The following is a 14,995-nucleotide window of genomic DNA, read 5'->3' as shown; positions in this document are numbered from 1 at the left end:
GCACACTTCCTGTAGAGACTCCAGACAGTACAAAACTCAGATGCAAGACTCATCCTTGACCTTCCCAGAAGGACCTACATCACACCCAACCTCAACAAACTACACTGGCTTCCAATCCAGAAGAGATACCAGTTCAAGAGGCTGACCCACTCTTACAAGGCCCTGCAAAACAAAGGACCAGCACACATCAACAAATGCCTGGCCTTCCATCAACCGACCAGTCACCTTCAATCTGCTTCCCTCTCCCTCGCAGATAACCCACAAATCCACTGAACCAACAGTGGAGGATGCTCCTTCTTGCACCTGGCAGCCAAGGTATGGAACACCCTTCCCTTGCACTTCAGGACCACACCATCGCTCAAGCAATTCAGGAAAGAACTCAAGGCCTAGATGTTTGAATGAACAACCTACCACGCCATGCTCTATAAATGGTAGATTGCGAAACCTACATACCTCCGACCAATAATGGGAAGCAGGATGCCTTTATACCTATAGTGTATGATGAGGAGCTGGGAAGTCTTTACACTGCTGACTTATCTCTTATGGTGAGCTAGACAGGCTGTATACCACTGAAGTTGATGAAGAGCAGGGAGATCTTTGTACCACTTGTGCAGGATGCTAAACTGGTAAGTCTGTATATCACTAATGCAAGGGGGATACCTAGGAAGCCTATATACCACTGGTGTATGATGAGGAAAGGGAAACCTGCATATCACTATTGTATGATGGTGAGCGGGAAAGGATTTGTTTAGTTGTGGCATCATGGTGAGGAAGAATGACTGATATGGTTGGGCAAATGGAGGAGCAGGTATAAAGAAGAGTTGGCGAGCCTTCTCACTGCTGGTATATGATGGTGAGCTGGTAAACCTGCACCCATCTGTATGCAATTGTGAGCTTGTATGAAAATATACCATTGATGTATGAAAGGAAGCTAGGAAGCTTGAACACTACATGTATATGTGATGAACTGCAAAGCAGGTATATCACTTGGTAATGTGGCCTTATAAGCATATACACCACTGGCATTGGTCAGTGAAGTTAGAATCATCTACAGAACTGCTTTTGATTGATATCTTGGAAGCCTGACTATGACTGGGAGTGATGAGGAGCTAGGTAGTCTGCATAGCATTGTATATTATGGTAAGCTAGTACATCAGCTTGTTACTGGTATAAGATTGCCACCTAGGCAACAAGCATACTGTTGTAAGACAGGGAAATGCTAAGTCTCTATGTCACTGGCTTATGAGGATGAGCTCTTCAGTCTGTGACTGATGAGTCAAAAGTCTGTGTACCACTGATTCATCACAGTGAATTTGGCAGCATGAACTGCAGAGGATTATTATGGAGATCTGTGAAGCTTCCATACAACTGGTCTCTGAAAGTGAGCTGAGAAGCATATTTACCACGGCTCTCTGAAGGTGAGCTGAGAAGCATGTTTACCACTGGTCTCTGAAGGTGAGCTGAGAAGTATGTTTACCACTGGTTTCTGAAGGTGAGTTGAGAAGCATGTTTGCCACTGGTGGATGATGCTGAACCAAAAAGCATGTGTACCCCTGGTCTCTGAAGGTGAGCTGAGAAGCATGTTTACCACTGGTCTCTGAAGGTGAGCTGAGAAAAATGTTTACTGCTGGTGGATGATGGTGAGTTGAGAAGCTTGTTTACCACTGGAATCTGAAGGTGAGCTGAGAAGCATGTTTACCACAGGTGGATGATGGTGAGCTGAGTAGCATATTTATCACGGGTGGACGATTGTGAGCTGAGAAGCATGTTAACCACGGGTGGATTATGGTGAGCTGAGAAGCATGTTTACCACTGGTCTCTGAAGGTAAGCTGAGATGCATGTTTACCACTAGTGGATGATGGTGAGCTGAGAAGCATGTTTACCACTAGTCTCTGAAGGTGAGCTGAGAAGCATGCTTACCAGTGGTTTCTGAAGGTGAGTTGAGAAACATGTTTACCACTGGTGGATGATGATGAGCTGATACGCATGTTTACCACTGAACTCCGAAGGTGCTGAGAAGCCTGTTTACCAATGGTCTCTGAAGGTGAGCTGAGAAGAATGTCTACCACTGGTGGATGTTGGAGAGCTGAGAAGCATGTTCTCCGCTGGTGGATGATGGTGAGATGAGAAGCTTGTTTACCACTGGTATCTGATGGTGAGCTGAGAAGCATGTTTAACAGTGGTTGATGATGGTGAACTGAGAAGCATGTTTACTACTGGTCTCTGAAGGTGAGCTGAGAAGAATGTTTACCACTGGTGGATGATGGTGAGTTGAGAAGCATGCTTACCACTGGTATCTGAAGTTGAGCTGAGAAGCATGATTAACACTGGTGGATGATGGTGAGTTGAGAAGCATGTTTACCACTGGTATCTGAAGGTGACCTGAGAAGCATTTTTAACACTTGTGGATGATGGTGAGCAGAGAAGCATGTTTACCACTGGCAGTTGTTGGTGAGCTGCTGAACAACACTGCTGAATAATGAGAAGCTGGAAAGCCTGCATTCTTTTTTCTTTTCTCCTCATTTGCCTTGTTGCCACCCTTCTCTAACGAAACCACCCTGGGTGTTCAGCCTCATTTTCTGGATACGGGGGGTAATTCAAAGCTTTAAGAACAGAGGCTCCCCCCTATTGGGACACCCTCGAGAAAAGCACTGGAGAGCCTCCTACCATAGCCACGCAAACAAACCCTTTCCCCTTGTCTTCCTGTAAGAACAAAGAAGATTTTCACCAGCCGAGGTAGAGAAAGGCTTAATCATTGGACCACTAACTCAAAAACTAAAACGCCCATACCTTCATCCATATCATGCCAAAAAAAGCTTCCAAAATTTATATTTTTTCTGGTCTGATCCGAAATATCCAACTTAGCAACAAATCGCATTGATTGTAACCAACCAACCTCTTTTGGGGGGACCGGAGAGACCCATAGTTTACATATCTCTCTTCGCGCCAAAAGTACAGCATAAAAAATCAGCTTTGCATTGTCGTTTGTGCCCTTACCTTGCAGATCTGATCTTCCAAATATAAACAGCTCAGGGCTTACCTTGATCTGCAACCCTAGGACAGTCGACAAGCAACTACTCACGGCCTCCCAAAAAATCAGAATCTTCGGGCATTGCAGAAACATATGCAGATCATCTTCATATGGGCTTCTGCACTTAGGACACACCACCACTCCACCTGAGCCGAATTTCAAGAGCCTTCGTTGGGTCCAGTAGACCCTGTGCACGGTAAAGAAATTATTTCTCCTTAAATATGTGGGTTTTACTGTTTTATGAAGCATAGACATTGTTACTTGCCATTGGTCTTTCGTCACGATCTCCGGCAAGCAGTCTCCCCACAGCCTCTCTGGTAACGTGAAAGGACCATCCCCCATCTCGAGCATCAGCCAATACCATAATGTTATTTCTTTTTTGAAAACACAGTTAGAGAAAAGCTTCTCCTCCAGTTCATTATAAATCCCTATTAATTCACCCGATGCCGCATACCAACTTTGAATCTGAAGAGATTTAAATCTAGAGAAACTGGCTACCCACTCCTCCTCACACTGGCCCCACGAAATTAACTGTCCTTCCGGAAATAACTGCTTCCAACTCAAAAGACCCATCTAAGGGTTGAGCCAGTAAATCTATAGTCCAAGGTGGGGACCCTGGTGCGTCCCATATCGAAGCCATCTGGCTAAAATATGGAATTTTTAAAGCCCTTCTAATTCTGTGCCATGTTTACGCCATATCCCTTAAAACCTTCAACCTAACCTTCTTAAAATATTTCAGATCAGCACATTTGTTCATAAATCCATTTTCAGCATTTTTCTGTTTCCTCAGCATTTCTCTAAACATTTTACCTATTTCTGTATCAGTGGGGGTACCCAATAACATCCTGCCGTTTTTCAGCACAAATGCCCACGAGTAAAGCTGCAGATCTGGCAACGCTAGTCCCCCCTTCACTAGCCTCCTCCTAAGCTTTTTCCAAGAAAGACGTGGTCCTTTTGATGCCCAAAGAAATGAGCTAATCTCACCCTGCAATCTTATGAACCACTCCTTTTTGAAAGTCAAGGGGAATGTGTCAAATACAAATATTAGCTTCTGCAGGATCATCATTTTCACCAAATTTACATGACCAAATAGTGTGAGTGGTAGATGCGACCATCCCCGTAGACTAGCACTGATCTCCTTTTTAAGTCTATCAAAATTGGTCTTGGTAAAATCAGCAATATTATGAGTAATCCTAACTCCAAGATACCTCATATCATTCTTGCAAGGAATACCCTCAGTACTCATATTCCAAGCCATGACTTCTGTTTTTTGCTTATTGATATTGCAGCCTGAAATACTCCCAAACTCACTGGTTATATCCAGAAGATAACTCATGGTTTGTTGTAATTTAGGTGTTTAAATTATAATATCATCTGCATATAATCCAATCTTCTTGGACCGACCTTCAAATTCAAAAGGCACAATAGCCTCAGAATTCCTTATTTTCTGGGCCAATGGCTCAATATATAAATTAAACAAAAGTGGTGACAGCGTGCACCCTTGCCTAGTACCCCGCATGATCTGGACTGGAGTCAACACCCTATTAACCAACACCCTAGCTGTGGGAGCCAGATATATATCCGTCAACTTTTTACACACATTTACATTTACACTTACATTTATATAAGGTGCTTAACCAGCGTATGCAGATATAGTCAGTTAACCCAGTCGAACGCCTTGGCGGCTTCCAATGCGATAACCGCCAAGGGAAGATCGTATGAAGTAGCCACATCTATAGAACCAATGAGGGAAAAAGTCAGGTCTTTCAGCAATCTACCCCTGATAAAAAACCTTTTGATTCTCATGAACTAGGTGTGATACTGTTCAACCTCCCTGCTATAATTTTAGCAAAAGGCTTATAGTCGGCATTTAACAAAGAAATAGGCCTGTACGAATCCACACTCTTTGGTGTCTTCCCTGGCTTAGGTATTAGAGTTATATTGGCCTCATTCCAGGAAGGGGGCAGAGGACTGTCTAACATGAAGATCTCGTTAAATTACTGCCTCACAATAGGAGTTAATACTCCGACCAGATTTTTATAGACTTCAACCCGGAGGTCATCTAGCCCAGGTGCCTTGCCTTTTTTTCCCCCTCTTATAACCTCCTCATCAGATATCTCTTGATTCAGGATATCCTTTAAAACATCCGATAAAGGGTCCATATATTCCATCCATTTCAACACTTCCTGTTCTTCAACAACCAAATCTTCCTTATAAACCTTCCCAAATGTACATGAATTGCTGCAGCAATTCCCTTGCTATCAATAAGCATCATACCCATCTCTTCACTTTTTATTTCTTTAATCAAATTTCAGGCTTGATCACTCTTTGCCTTCCAAGCCAGTAGCTTGCTGCAGCCCTCACAATTCTCAAAATGTGCTAACTTACTGGCCTCCCACTTCTCCTTTACTCTATCTCTCAGAATTCCTGCTAAGTTTGCTTTTAAATCAATTAAATCTTCCATATCTTTTTCACTTGCCCCCCTATTTCCTACGGCCACTAAGCCTGCCTCCAGCTTTCGAATCTGCTCCTCCAGATCCGAGACCCTACTATAATATAGTCGCCTTTTCTTAGCTGCCAAGGCTCCTAATCTACCTCATAAGTAGGCATTATAGGCATCCCAAACAATCTCTGTCTTAGCTGAACCCTGGTTTCTTTAAAAAATGTCCTTTGTCTCCTCCTTTAAAATTTCCACTGTCTTCTCTTCAAATAATATCGTTCGATTCAACTTCCAGAATGTACCCAATGTGCGTTCAACTATTGTCAACCGGACAGAAATAGCTGAATGATCGGATAGATGCACTCCCAACGTGTCCAACCTGCACTACTGAATCTTTCATCCTCCGGTCCACCAAGAATTAATCAATCCAAGATTTATGGATGTATTTTTTATTATAAAAAGTAAAACCTAGCTGCTGACCAAACTTACATCTCCAAATATCACATAACCCCCACTGATTCATCAGCAATCTCACTCTATTCGACATCTTGGGATTTATAGCCACTCTACTGTTTTCAGGCCTATCTAATTTATGATCCAAAACTGTATTGAAATCACCTGCATGATAATCTGACCAGGAAAGTTCAAAAGCTCCTTGACTAAATCCTCTAGTGGACCAGTATCATCCTGGTTTGGACCATGATATCCCACCAAAATGAGGACCTGCCCAAAATTTTTTAACTTAACTATCAACCACCTCCCTGCTATACTTGAGGCCTTACCTTCTACTGAAATATTTAAACCTTGTTTAACTAGTATTGCCACTCCTTTGGTTACTGCTGTCTGCCGCGTGTAAACTGCATGGGCCAGCCACCTTTGTGCGGAAAACAACTTCCTACTCTCATCCTCTGTCAGATGAGTCTCCTGTAGTATAAACATTTGTGCCGAAGAATCCTTCAAATATTCCATTATCATATCTCTTCTTCTCTTCACACAATTTACGTTCCATGATAAAACTTTCAACTCATTTAATCTACCCCCACTCATCCCCAATAAAAAGAAAATCCCACACACCAAACATTCCAACGACAGCAACGATGCATCTGAGGATTTTTTTACGTTCTCCTCCTACTACTCCCTACCCAAAAAACCCACATCCCACCCCCCTTTCCCTGGAAAACCCTATCCAACTACCCATGGCAAAAAACCCTATGAGTGCCCCTTGACGAGCAGTGCAGTTCAACATACAAAACACCCTAGTGTAAAACGAGTGATAAATCCCCAAAAGAACAGCCTAAACGACTTACAGTATTACTTTAAACTACAATAATTCATATATTACCAGGCTGACATTGCTCCAGAAATTTGTCCACATCCTCTACAGAGCGAAAGAAGTGCATCTTATTGTTCCACATCACTTTCAAAAGAGCTGGAAATTTCAATTGCACCGAAGGACCCAGTTTCCTTAACGGCTCAATCCTTTTACCTGGCTCCCATTGTCTATTGGCAGTTACAGTTGATAGGTCAGATCTTACTTCAACCTTAACACCATCCACCTCCAATGTTTTCTTTTAAAGAGCATTTGCTAGAATCTTCTCCTTCAAAGTATAAGTAAGAAAGTTTATCAAAATTCTCCTAGGTTTAGCACGATTAGGGTTCAGCCTGAAGGGATCTCTATGTATCCTCTGAATGTCTCTAGAGATTTCCTCCTCTGTCTCCTCCAGTTGTAACTCACTCTTCAACAAGTGTACCACGAATTTTCTAATATCTACACCTTCTTTACCCTCTGGAAGTTTTAGAATTTTTGGGCTCAAATGTATAGACCAATCAGCCAAATCTATACCTGTAGCCTCACCCAAACCCTCCCCAAATTCTACCAAGTTACTCTCTTGTCGTCAACATATCTGCCTGTACAGGCGGAGTGTCACTGGCCTTGCCGGCTTCATCTGAGATTTTCCCTTCAACACCAAGGTCTTAGGTAACAATTTAAAATATGACCTGAGGGAAGGTGTCACCTTTATCTTACGCTCTAAAGATGCCCCTCTTGCCAATTTATTGTGTACTTTATTGTTTTTTGCTGAGCGCCTACCCCTAACCTTCACTTCCCATTTTGGGTCAAGTTGCCAAGTCGGTTTGACACTTTTATATGATAAAAAGGCAGGACAGCAGAATACTGCTAGACCCCAAAAGCCTAAATACCAATATACCACTGTATGCTTTTGAACCGGTATTACTTTAAATCACTGATGTATGATGGTGATACTGGAAGACTGAATGCTACTGATGTTGAAAGTTGTGCTTTGAAGTTTGTATTTTGGTATTATATATTTGCGAGCTGGTAAATGTTCACACCAATGATCTACAATGGTGAACTGCATGGGCGGCTCCTCCGCTAGGCGTAGGAGCGTAGCCTCATTGTTTTTAAGCAGTGTGAAGAAGAGAAACATAAAATGATAATAACTTTAAGTTATTATCCTTTTATGCTTCGTGATGTGTCCTGCTGCTTTGCGGGCAGGCGGGCTGCTCTGCTCATTGAACAGGGCAGGGGAGGAGTGGTTTGCCCAGTCCTAAGTGCGCAATGACTGTTTCATTGTCCCTATTGGACCGCCCAAACCGGTCATGCACACTTCCCTGTTCTCCATTCAGGATGCATTACAGCCTGCATGGAGAACATGCCCACCCCTCCAGCCCCTGACTGAGCGTCGTGTCGCGGCGCTCAGACCAATCACAACGCTGCATTGCCGCATTGTGGTTGGCTTAGGGGAGGGTGCCTTACTGCCTGCTCCTGTTCCTGTAGTCAGAGACAGGAGAGCAGGAGCAGCAACGTGTGACCGGCCTCAAGGTAAGTTTATTGGGATTTTTTTGCCTCCCCACGCCCGACACCACCCGCGACACCCCTCCCCTTCATGACCCCCATGCCCACCGCCCCACCCATGAGCCATGCAGGCCGCCTATCCAATATACCACTTTATGCAATTCTTCTCGGAATTCTTTGATGAATTGCCAATTTTGAGGGAAATAAAGCTCTCAAGGCCTCATCTATGAAAAGTGGTGCATCACTGGTTAAAAACAGTGATGCAACACTTTTCATTACGCCCTCCTTGCAACCCATGGATGCACTGTATTTACACTACGGTGCTCCATGTCACAAGGATTGAACAGATACATTAGGAATCCTGACATATCTGTTGGCGCAGTAATGACGCATTGCTGGAGTGTGTCGGAAAATAGGCGCAACTCCAGCAGTGTTTCATTACACATGGGCGGGTCCAGCGGGAAAGGCCCTGCGTCAGTCCTTACGCCTGCTTGAAGCAGGTGTAAGGATGTGATGCAGTGAAGTCGTAGAAGTGGCGTAGTGATCTCATAGATTTCACTGCGCTACTTCTACGAGCCTTTTTTACAAGGTAGCGCCCACCCTGCCTACATTATACCTGACGCATGTATAATGTAGCGCAGGGCTTTACAAAGTGACTCATCTGCTAGCAGCCGCAGCGTCACAAAAAAGTGACACAAATTCATAAATAAGGGCCTGTATCTTTAATCATGCTTCTGAACGAAAGCACTGTTAAGATATGGGAATTGTGTATGCTGTGGATGCACACAAGTGAAACCTAATTAACTCATTGCTAGTGTCAGCAACGGAAAGTTCAAAGCCTCAGAATTTCTGGACTGTGTCACTTCGCTCTCCTTTTTAAGTAGGCTCTCCCATCAGACGCTTCATGGAGTGAAGGAAGAATATTTGAGGGTAATAATAAAGATGGATCTCAGTATCCCATTTGAGACTCTGCACATCAAAAACACATATTTAAAAAAAAAAGTTTTGCTGGAATATTCCAAAATACATACCCCACTGTAGAGGATGTACAGAGAATTAAACTGCTGGAGCAATTTTGAATTAATCAATTAAGAGTAATGCGGTGCTTCGAATAAGAAATCATAATATCCCATACATGTGTATAATAGATACATATGAAGGTGCTCTTTTGATTGCTTGGAATGTACTTTAAAATATAGGAACATTGATTGAATGTTTATGCATTGTAGCAACTAGAAATATAATTTCAGACAGAAGTATCTATCATTAATGTACTGAGTACGAGAACCATGAACTTATGCATTATACTAACACTATAATTTATGCTTCAGTTATTTCAACTGTAGTAACTGTTTGTCTCTCTTATGAGTCCTTTATAAAGTTTTGAAGAAGATTCGTTTTGGTTAATGCAAGATATGTTTTCCTGGATATAAAGGCGCTGATAGATTTCGTGGTTCAGCATTGTTTTCCAACTAAGCAGAAAATTGGATATTGTACAATTATTTGCTTGGAATAAAAAGAATCATAATAAGAATACAATATTTTATTCGATATATATATATATCTAACACCACACGTTAACCTTTAAATGATTAGTAATATTTCTAATTATTCCCGATTTACTCAGCCAAACACCAGTACTTTTTATAAATAGATTTCATAATTGGTTTTCAAAGAAAAAAACAGCATCTGCAGGAGTTTACTTTTTTATGGTTCAGTACAGGCATGCGGTTCATAAAAACAGAGGTCTGGCAAGCAGTCAACACATTATATCTTGTCCTGTATCAGAACTAACACCCATCATTTTCACGACTGTGCAGGATTAATTTCAGGATGTCTGCAAAGCCATTGGTCAACACATTACCAGTACTGCCGCATCAACCATAGCTATCCACTAAAGTGCTCGCAGAAAGGAACTAGGGGGAGAGAAAGATCGCATAGTCCCTAGGGGGGACGGCAGCTTTATTTTAGACTGCCTCTGTGTGTGTTAGTCTGCCAGCACGCGCCCAAGGGTACCACTGATCCAGTCTTAGCTTTCCATCTGTTCATCCATTCTAGTGCATTGAGTGTAGGGGGGTACCTAGGCAACCCGTGTCCTCAGGTAACGTCTAGGACTTGTATTCCCTGAAGTTGCTGACCACTTCTATGCAAAGGTCCGCCTTGGGATTTTTACACAACCCAAGATGTTTCTCTGCGTGCAGCACCACTCCCTCAACAAACGCCCAGTTCATCACATCCACTCACCACCTTCTATGGGGCGGGGGGGGGGAGGGGGATGGGGAACTTCCAATATATCTACGGGCTGTCCCCAGTGCCAAGTCTAAAAATCTGTTGCCAACTTTTTTTTCAGGTGTTCGGGCATGTAGCCCAAGCAGGTATATTACTACAGTGTACAGCTCGCATCTTTCCAATGTGCATTCTAGGTCTGCTGTTACTCGTGCCAAAAGCGGTTTATAACAGTGCAATTCCATACCTTTTCAAGACATCAGTCAGGATGCATCTGGGACAGTGAAGGCCCGTGGTCTGTAGCATAACATTTAATGTGTGAGGCATGAGATATGTACAATGCAGGTAGTTAAATTATGTGTATTTAAATTTGGTGTTGCATGTGAAAGTATAGGTGTCCTCCAGGGTCTGGTCCCTCTCCTTTCCCACAAAGCATCTACTGATATATTCCACACATGTGATGTTCAAGGTTGGTAGGTTATCCACCCTCATGGCCAGACCTGTTTTAAAGAACCAGAAGACTAGATGCCTGCCCTCACCAAATGTGAGCAAAAGCTGCAGCAAGTCATGCACTAGGGGTTCTGGCTCTAATGCACCTACGAGGCTTTGTAGGGCTCCAGTCAGCTCTCTGTAGGTTAAGAATTGAGAACCAGGCAGATTGTCTTCTGTCATTAGTTTCTCCAAAGTGCAAAATGAGCCCTCTGAATAACAATCCCCCATTGTTACCACGCCTGCCTTCATCCAGGCATGCAATGAAGTACCCTCCGCTAGCAGTTGGTATACCAATCAGTGGAGTTGCAGGAGTGTACATAGCCAGCAGTCCACCTTCATTGTGTGGTTCTCCGAGCTTGCCCATTTCTGCCCGATTGAGTCTCATCAGTCAGCGAGCTATCCACTGTAGCTGTGCTACCAGGTAGTATAATTCATAGTCCAGGACCCCCAAGCCTTCCCTGGTTGTCGGCCGCTGGAGCATGGCCAGTGCCACCCGTGAAGTTGTCTGTCCCAAATCAATTCCCTGGTCAAGGCATTTAGGGAGCAGAACCAAGCTCTACATATCCACATTGTGAGGTTCACAAAATTATAAAGGAATCTGGGCATGTTCACTATTTTTATCAGTACAATTCGGGTCATGACGGGGAGATGCAGCATTCACCAAACGTCCACACTGTCTTTAAAGCCCCGCAGCATGTTTTTGTGATTGCCCTCTCGGATATCTGCATCACCATAGTATACCCTGAGCCCCAAGTATTTAAGGGTCCTGGGTTCCCACTGCATGCCGAGTGACAGCACTGGCTCTGGAGGTCTCGCATAGTTCATCAATCTGGAAAAGAACGTTATTACCTCTAATTCGTTTTGAGGCCTGATACCTGTCCAAACTTGTTCAACAACGTGATGCTCCATGAGACACCTGTCCGGGCTTCTCTCAAGAATGCCAACATGTAACCCTCATACAGTGAGCATACATGCTCACCATCTTGTAACAGGATCCCTCTGCCCTGGCATTCCAGTCGCAGAAGGCAGTAAATGGTACAACTGCTAGCGCAAAGAGCATTGTGCAAAAGGGGGCAACCCTGCCTTGTGCCCAGACCGATCTCAATGGGGTCAAATATGCATTTGCCCGTGCATTAGCATATAACAGTGTGACCGATTTGCTCTAGCCCTCTCCTAAGGACATCCAGGTCATGACTGCATGTAGCTAATCTCACTTAAGGGTATCAAAAGTCTTCTGTATGTCTACAGAGAGGACCAATTTGCCATAGAACTGACTCCCATCTGTTTCATCCAAGACCTGAAAGAGGTGCCTGATGTTACGTGATGTTCTTCGTTTGTGGATAAATCCATTCTGGTCCTCATGCACCAGCTTGGGAAGGTGGGGCTGTAGCCGAGTTGCCAGTATTTTGCTCAAAAAGTTGTTGCATAAATTCAACATAAAAAAGGGGGCATTACGCCATTACGTCACTAGCTTCGGTCTCTGGCTGAGGGGTGAACACTATCAGGGTTTCCCTGGTCGTTTCTGACATGTGCCCACCTTCTAAAGCCTTAGTGTACATCTTGACTAGTTTGGGTGCCAGACATGAACCATAAGTCTGATGAAGTTCAACGGGGAGTTTGTCTGTCCTGGGCATCTTACCCCATGCCAGTTCCTTGATTCCTGCTTTTATATTAGGTCCTGAGACATGAGCGCCTGATAGCTTCTCGTGCCTTCCCAGGAGCCATAGTAAGTTCACCCTATCTAAGAAGACGCCCCAATCCTCACCCTCCATATAGGTCAGCGGCCGGTACAGCAACCTATAGTGTTATATTCCATATAAGTACCTTATCTAGGCGCAGGTAACATTTCAACCTTTCACCTATATTCTTCCCTACATTACATACATAACGGTTCTTAGGGACTAACCTTTTACCTAGAAATGACACTGCATTCAGAACGTGGGTTTTTTCCTAGTTCGAATCTCATACATTATGCATGAGGCTTCTCGGAAGCACAGCAGGACTAACATCTCCTGTATAATATCTCTGTATATAGTTCAGGCCCGATGTCACCCTTTAGGCCAACACAGTAACACAGCAAGGTACAACCCCTGGGGAGAACTATGGGTATATATACATCACATGTTGCCTAGAAGGACAGAGGAGACCGAGACTTCCCAGGGAACACACACTGACCAGAGACGCTGAGGTTCCTGCATGCAGATGCTCCAGCTTGTAGTGGTCTAACATCCCTCACGGGGTGTCCAACTCGAGACCAGGGCAGGGCCCCATATTCTCTCATTCTCAGGTAATAGGGTTGACTAGATCCTAGAGGGATTCTTGGCATAACACCTACACAGATGCTAGGTACTTCTAGGTACATCTAGTTAGGGAGGCATCGTAGGAGTACACACTTTTTATCATGTATTTCATGTACTTGTATATATTTATGATTACTGCAAGATGGTAGAACTCTGCCATCCCTTTACTTCCATGGTACTTCTAATCATATATCTCTGCTACTGTCTAATGGTTGTGGCAGCTCATCTATTCTACACTAGAATAACAACTGTTCAATAGATTCTTATTGAAAATGCCCATCCTGTTTTTTCTGTGTATCTCTCTTAGACAAACCAGGTGAGCACGAGTAACTGAGCAAAAAGTAGTATATTGTTTCCACGATTTTGAGGGATCAGGGTTGTCGTGTTCTGAGGTTGCCAGAAACTATTCTCTCCTTGGTGAGAGAAGATTATAGTGGCACTGTGAGCTAGCTGATACAGAAAGGCTAACATACCCGGTGTGGGTGTACGGAATCACTATGCCACCAATTCCACAGTTTATGTTATCTAAACGCACAGATCCTGTATAGGTCATATAGGAACTACACGACAATAGTACCCTGTGAATACTTCATGAATGTCTTTTTGGGAGTAGATCACCTCCCCTGACGGACTGGCTATTTGGGTAATAGGTTTCCCCTTTTTTATGTGCAGGTCAACCACGCCAGTAACCTACCCGTGCATCCTCCCTCCAAGTGCTAAGTAGTCATGTAGTCCCGTTGTCATAAGGATTGGAGTTTTCCTGACAACACAGCCTGCTTCTTCTGCTCTTCACGCAGGGACGGTAAAACCTCAGGTTGACTCAGAGCTTCAATTTCCAAGCGCCGAAGACACCCTCCAACTTTGCCAGTTCTGCCCGAAGTGAATGCTCCACCTCCACAGAATGACTAATGCTGTGTCCACATATCACAACTTTGAAGACGTCCCATACTATGATTGGTTGAATGGTGGTCTGCACATTCGTAGTGAAGTATTGTGCAATTCTGTCTCCAAGGGGTCTCTAAAAGTTTGCTTGTATTGGTAGCTAGAGGATAGCTGCCAGGTAGGGATGGACATAGTGGGTCTCCCCCCAGTGGAACTTCATCAAGAAAGGGTTATGGTCTGAGAGTATGCGACTTAAACACTCTGCGCTTGTAGCCTAAGCAGCGAGCTCCAATGATCCCAGTAGTTTATCTAAAATGGATGTCTCAGTTGTATACTGGAGAGTAAAGAAGAATTTCTCCATCTCGGATTCTCAGATCCTCTCATGCCATTATGTCTCGGATGGCTCAATGTCCCATCCAGTCCATATAGAAGTGTGTGAGTGTCACGACAGGTGAGCCTGTTGAAGTGGGGACAAATCTATAAAGTTCAGTGTCCGCCAAACAGTTGAAGTCACACCCCCAACAACAACAGTCTTTTGGGTTCCCATGATATAACTCTGGAGATTGTGGTCAAAACTTGCAACTGGCCTATAATGAGTCCATTAAGTCTCCCCACTATAATAACATAATGGGCCTCATCATCAACATATGTCTTTGCAATTTCTAAGGGGATCCATGGCCGTACCAAGATCAGCACCCCTCTTGAGAAGGCAGAGTACCCAGTTGCATAAATCCGTCCTCTCCATCGTCTCTGTGGTTTGGTATTTCCAAACCCATCAGGTGTGTTTCTTGGCCAGGTCCCCATCATT

This window comes from Triturus cristatus, chromosome 3_2, assembly GCF_964204655.1.
Source record: "Triturus cristatus chromosome 3_2, aTriCri1.1, whole genome shotgun sequence".
Taxonomy (NCBI): Eukaryota; Metazoa; Chordata; class Amphibia; order Caudata; family Salamandridae; genus Triturus; species Triturus cristatus.
The sequence above is the reverse complement of the archived record's forward strand: the minus strand, read 5'-3'. Positions refer to the sequence as shown.